Source organism: Humulus lupulus, chromosome 2 (genome assembly GCF_963169125.1).
Source record: "Humulus lupulus chromosome 2, drHumLupu1.1, whole genome shotgun sequence".
NCBI classification, from domain to species: domain Eukaryota; kingdom Viridiplantae; phylum Streptophyta; class Magnoliopsida; order Rosales; family Cannabaceae; genus Humulus; species Humulus lupulus.
This window is the reverse complement of record NC_084794.1, coordinates 114,515,239-114,522,211: the sequence shown is the minus strand read 5'-3', so window position 1 is coordinate 114,522,211 and position 6,973 is coordinate 114,515,239. Positions and strand designations below refer to the sequence as shown.

The 6,973-nt window shown below is 35.5% G+C and overlaps 1 long non-coding RNA gene across 3 annotated transcripts; it reads right to left on the bottom strand.

The window, feature by feature from the left end:
* Positions 1-3,596: 3,596 nt before the first annotated feature.
* Positions 3,597-6,624, bottom strand: LOC133816254 (uncharacterized). Of its 3 annotated transcripts, XR_009885113.1 has the most exons (5): positions 6,564-6,624; positions 5,551-5,625; positions 5,253-5,333; positions 4,345-4,837; positions 3,597-3,788 (listed from the first exon to the last, which is right to left on the bottom strand). It is a non-coding gene; the product is annotated as an uncharacterized LOC133816254 (long non-coding RNA). The 3 variants fall into 3 exon arrangements; XR_009885112.1 differs by lacking the exon at positions 3,597-3,788 and having other exon boundaries at positions 4,101-4,837; XR_009885114.1 differs by lacking the exons at positions 3,597-3,788; positions 4,345-4,837 and adding an exon at positions 4,967-5,018.
* Positions 6,625-6,973: the final 349 nt, after the last annotated feature.

Sequence of the window (6,973 nt, the reverse complement as noted above, 5' to 3'; positions counted from 1 at the left end):
GCATCGCAGTAAATCACAAACTTCTCCTGATCTGTCGGAAGACTCAGAATCGGAAGACTGGTCATCAAGGTTATTTCTATTGGAGGGGCTTACAGATGTCGATTAGATCTAATCTTTATTGGCTTGCATTGAACACGCTAAGGCTGTCCTGACTTATAAGCCAACACTGTGTGGCCAGTGCCCAGTACCACTGCCGAATCTGACTAATGAGTCACAGCTTCACAGTTGATACTGACACCTTTGCCAAATCTGACTAATTAATCAATACCATGCACAAGTGAGCAAGATTTGCTAAGCATTCAATAATCAATCCATGTCCACATTTACATAATCAACATGCCTCAAGAATAACCATGCATGTCACATATGGGGTGCAGCTTTCTTACCTCTGATTCGAGCTAGAATGAATAAAAGAACGACCCTTAAGAATGATCTGGCTTTTAGTCTTTTAACGGTCACCTAGTCATAACCAAATATGGGACACCATCAATAAAATGATAATCAAAGGTTTCCAAACCAAGATCTAGCCTCCGGAACATCAATCCCCACTAATCTGGGTAGTAGGAACAATCCCGAGGCCAAAACACTCAAACGGGCTCTACCCTGCTCAAGGGTTGCGACCCTGACACCTTGGGCCGTGGCCCCCAGCCACTCCAGAAGCAAGGGCAAAAGCGCCCAACATCAAGAACTGCGGCGCCTAGCAAGCACAAATCCTCCCACTTGCTTCTTCGAGCTAGGGTCGCGACACTCCAAGAACAGGGCCGCTGCCCCCAACCCAGAGCATGCCCAAACTCGTTCTCCAACATCCCAAAGCCTCGAAAATCATGCCTAAACATTACAAAATCATCAAATCAAAGTTCCCAAGCTTCACAATGGTCCAAAACCATCAAAACCCAAGGTTCAATCAAACAAAAAATTCAACAATTCACAAAAGCCAATCCAAAGCTTAGAAACTCTAAAAACTCAAAACTTTAAACATAGATGACCTTTGATTAGGTTGTTTCTCATCAAATCCTTCAGTCAAGAAGCTTCTAATCTTTCCTAGGATCGCTATGCCTCGATCCTCGCTTGATTCCGACTCCTAGAACTCGAGATTTCTTCGAAAACGCTTTGAACGGTGAAAATGAACTAACGGGAAAGAACGAGAGGTTTTCTAACGTACGTTCTATCTAGCAAGCTACTTCAAGCTTAAGTAACCTCAAATAAAACCTAGTGCTCGGGGTCCCAAAAACACTCCCGGGGGTATTATAGTCAAAACTTCCATAATTTCATCCTGATCTCAATAACTCCCAATTTACCATCAAATAAACATACGTATTACCCAATAATTGACCCCGTTATGACAAAACTGCTAATCCATTAAATAGGACCATCTTATGCCGAATAGCTCGAATATATCTCCATAATAATGGGATCTCATTCACAAATCACAATATGCACCCAAATACACAAATTTGCCTTCAATGGGCCAAATTATCAAAACATCATAATATTCAAATGTGGACCCACATGCATGCATATAACATCATATTATAATATAATTCACATAAACATGCATATATTCATTTAATGGCATAATTAAACAGTTATGGCCCTCCTGGCCTACTAATCCAGCCACTAAACCGCATTAGGGATTCGAGGCATTACAGGCTCAGTACTAATTAGGTAAAACGTTAAAGATCTTACGATCTGATAGGGGTAGAGAATATTTGGATATGCAGTTCCAAGATCATTTAATTGAACTTGGGATTTTATCACAACTTACTGCCCCAGGTACTCCGCAACAATATGGTGTAGCGAAACGCTGAAATAGAACTTTATTGGAAATGGTTAGATGCATGCTTATTTACTCAACTCTACCAACTTTTTTCTGGGGACATGCAATTGAAATCGCAAACGAAATTCTCAATGTCGTGCCGTCCAAATCAATCCCCAAAACACCTTTAGAACGCTGGAATGGTCGTGAACCTAGTTTACGCCATTATATAATCTAGGGGTGTCCCGCCCACGTCTAGAGAAAAAATGAGGGAAAGCTAGAACCGCAAACTGAAGTTTGCATGTTTGTTGGCTATCCTAAAGGTACTCGGGGTGGACTTTTCTATAGTCATTTAGAAAAGAAAGTGTTTACTTCTACGAATGCTACTTTTCTAGAAAATGACTATGTCCAAAACTTCAAACCACGCAGCAAAGTAGTTTTAGAGGAGATGGTTGAAGAATTGACTCCAACCACGGTTCCATCATCATCAATGCGAGTTAATGATGAAATTCCCACTCTTCATGTCCAACCAACGCATGTCAATTTAAATGAAGAAAGTACCACTGTTCCTAAGCGAACAGTCACGGGGCCTCGTCGTAGTGGGAAGGTTTCTAGGAACCCAGTTCGCTATGGTTTGGATGGTGAAACCAATATCGTTGTTGGTGACACTAGTGATGATGATCTGTTGTCTTTCAAACAGGTAATGGCTAGCCCTAAAAAGGAACTATGGCTCGAAGCCATGAAATAGGAAATAGAGTCCATGTACTCAAATTTCGTCTGGGATCTTGTGGAAGCACCTAGTGACTTTAGCACCATTGGGTGCAAGTGGATCTACAAGAAGAAACGAGGTGTTGATGGAAATATCGAGACTTATAAAACTCGATTAGTGGCAAAGGGTTATACCTAAAGAGAAGGTGTGGCCTATGAGGAAACTTTTAGTCCAGTGGCCATGCTCAAGTCCATTTGCATCCTCCTATCCATAGCAGCCGCTCTCGACTATGAGATCTGGCAAATGGACGTCAAGATAGCTTTTCTTAATGGAAAGCTTAACGAAGTCATTTATATGGATCAACCAAAAGGATTTAAAGTAGTTGGAGAAGAAAGAAAAGTTTGCAAGTTGAATAGGTCTATTTATGGACTTAAGCAAGCTTCTCATTCCTGGAACCTTAGTTGATGAAATAATCAAAACCTATGGCTTTGAAAAAAATATTGCCTTGTGTTTACCAACTGAAGGCAAATCAAATAGTGGTATTCATGGTTCTTTATGTAGATGATATCTTACTCATTAGAAGCAATGTTAAGAAATTATCAGATGTGAAGAATTGACTGAGCAGTCAATTCCAGATGAAGGATTAGGGTGAAGCAAGTTATGTTCTAAGTATCTAGATCATCAGGGATAGAAAGAACAAACTCTTAGCTAGCTTTTAATAACACCGAAAATGTGTTATCAAAACATACCATAACACTTTTTAATTTGTTAAGACCGATTATGTTATCGTAGGTCAGGGTACTTTACATAACACTTTATCATTGTTATATAGATGTGTTATTATACTGTCAACGATAACACAATTTCTGTCTTACTTTAATAAATAGATAAGTGTTTAATTATGTTATTTATATTCGATTATATAACACATTTCAATACTTATAAATTTGTGTTATACTACACTTTAGTATAACACATGTGTTATATTAGCTTAGAGAAACATAATCTTTTTTTACTTACACAAAACTAGGAAAACAAATATGAAAGTTGAACCCAAATAAGGTAACATAAATAGATTTTTATTAATTACTCAAATGTAATTACAATATTTAGTCTACTAGTATAGGCTTAAGAAATCATATTACAACATGGTGGGTTGAATTAAACACTGAGCGCAAAACAGAGACAATATCAGTCTTCTTTGTGAAATTCTTTTTTATGCCAAGCAATCCTTTGAGGTGCTGAAGGGCAATTGTAATGGCAGCTCCTCCCATGAACCCAACAATGGCAGCATGGGATAGAAACTCAATCAAGAACCCCAATCTGAAAAAGGATCCAACCATTTTAGAGAAATATATAAAACATATAGAGTGCAGTTTTTTTTTTAATTGTCTTAAACCATAAGCATTGTTGTATAAAACTTACTCTTAACTTCATAAAGTTTCAAACTAAAATGAGCAACTCAACTATGAATCCAATCTCATAATCAAGTAAGAACTTAAAGAAATTATTTTTTCAACATATTAGATTAAGTTTGGACATATGCATCAAGAAATTGATCATATAGATATGAAGCCAGGATAAGATAACATGAAAATAAAACTGGCAAGGAACATCCAGTAACAAATTAATATTGAATCTTGCATAATAATACACTGAACACCCAATAAGACAGCAATATTAAGGTTCATGAAATTGGTTATTGGACTAGAGAAATTATCAAATAAAAGATACTATGGGAACTGCAATCAAAAAGGAAACAAACAAATGTCCTCAACAGGGTGAAGAAAAAACCAGGATGAACAAAAACATTCATGTGATCTTTAAAAAAGAAACAATCACAATAATAACACAACAGAAGCAAAGCACCGAATACTACCCAAATCCAGTCAAAATAACTCTACAATCACAAATATCACAAGATTGAAGAGAAAGCATCCTTCCTGCATATTTACCAAAATGGTATCAATGTAAGCAATGCACAACTAAATTAACAAAATAAGTACAAATTTCAGATGGCATAAAGTGAAGAATAAAATAAATATCAATAAACAAAGGACAGTTGAAAAAGAAAGAAAGAAAAAAGCATAACGATAGAGGTCATTACACAATTATACAATTTTTTTATTTTACTTTTCAAGTCAGCATACAAATTGATACAGAGAAGAATACAAAATCTTCTCATAAGAAACGTGCTGGTGGAAAGAGCCATATATAAGTTTATACCCAAAAGTATAAAAAAAAAAATGCAATATGGATTAGCTTACCATTTCAATCTCTTTGCCAAGATGTTAACACCCATGGCCATTATAACAGCACTATTAGGATTAGGAAATAATTTCCTGACCAAAGTGCAGATGATCTCAACAACCCTGGGCAAATGATAAGAGACAAGAGCATTAACATGGCAAGAAACAAACATAACACAGTACACAGGAAAAGAACAGTATTTACCACACTCGACTCTCCAATTGCCCACTCTCAGCAGTTTCTTAAGCATGAAATGAGCTGCCAATGCCCATTAAAGAAAAACACACAGCCTAGCAGGTATTGCTGCAGAAGCTTTTAGTTAATTAGTATTGTCAAAACATCAGAAATCTAGATTAGTTTCAGTTAGATATCCCAGTTGCACAAGATTCTAAGTGTTCATAATAACAAGGTTACTGTAAAAAATTAAATAGCATGTCATCTTCCTATAATATAGCATGAATAATTTAGCAGTAATCAATGTCTCTGTAGTCTCTAGAAAGCTATATTTTCAATTAATATGATATATAGAAGACTTACAGTTAGACCAGGTTTAGTTTCTTTGGTGACTACACCGAGTCTCATATCCAAATTCTTTTCAAGACAAGATATTTCCAAATTCTACACAAGTTTTATGGAAAAGTATTAAAATAAGAACCTTAAGTGACAATTACTTCACTTTTTTGTAGTGATTATCTAAACTTCATTGTTAAATTATGTAGTTTCTTAAAAAAAAAATGCATATCTAGTATCACACACAGAAACCAACATTTAATTCAAAACTCAACCTTAAATGTTACAGTATGTTACTAGAGTGCAACAGAGAGCTGTGATGAACCTGTACTGAAGCAATAACCCCTAGTTCACCAAACCAGTCTGCAGTCCCAGGTGTAAGATGCTGGGCATGCTTAATCTGAAAATTAGCTCTAGTCATGCAAAAAAAAGCATGGAAAGAAATATCAATATTAAAACTTTGCAATAAGAAACAGATTTTCTATAGTACTGTATAACATAGTGTTCTTTAAGCTTCTAGGACTTGTTAAACAGTCATCTGTGGCACAAAATAGGTGGCAAACTATAAATCTTGCACATAATAGATTCAATTGCTATTGCAAAGGCAGAAAACATAGAAACAAATGACCAAAACTTCAAACAAGAGAACTGCATGTACCATTAAACACCATTCTACATATAAAGAGCAGGTTAATTGCTAAGGCAATTGCTGATACGCAATTGCTGAACCAGCTATAACATACACAACACAAAGTTCGTACACACAAAGAAGAGCAACAGCTAAAAGTAAAAGAATAGCAACAACTCTTGTAGATCAGTTTCAAGCAACTTGTTGATCACAAGTCACCCTAAGATTCAATTCTATTATCTATAAAATCAACATTTTGAATTGGAAAAAATAATAAAATGGTGTCTATAATTATGCCAAAGAAGCAGAAAAATCATGTATTAACTTTAGTTTATCAAATGAGGTTCAGATCATCTTGTGTTTGATTTCAGCCTCTAATAAAGTTCTTCCATTATATTATAAATCAAAGTTCATTGAAGCATAACACAACCAGAAAATCTTACAACAGTAAATTACAAATTATGAAATCTTTCAACCTTTTGTTGATGTTCCCATATGACAGTAAATTATGAAGCAATATAAGGGCCTTAATTACAAATTAGACTACTATTCCATTAGTAATGGGAATTCTCTTTGTATTTCAAACCCTTTTACCTTCAACTGAACAATAACATGCCCCAAAATATAACATAAAACATGTCACTTTTGCCAAAAGAAAAAAAAAAAGTTCAGCTATTAAAGATGAGAATCCTAAAATCTAGTGAACTAACCTTACCCAATCAGAGTACTTTGCAGATGCAGCTTCCCTCCCAGGACCCACCATAGCCAAATGAGCACCATTTTCTTGGATCCCAAACATAGGAGGCACCATTAGTGAACAAGAATTTTGAGCTCATCATAGCGAAGACTTTTTTTTCATACAAAAATTGAAAATGAGAACTCAAAACGGGTCTATTTTATAAGAGGAGTATATTTTAATATTAAAAAAAATTGGCAGTAAGAATAGCCAATTAAAAATATATAGCTTCCCTAGAGTATTTTAGTGGCAAACTTAAATGTAGTCAAAGCTCAAAGGCCTCCAAACATAAGGAATATCACCACAAATAGAATATAGATTAATATGAGGAAAGCATCAAAGGATTTAAACAAAAATTGGGTCACGCCTTGATCATCACAATTT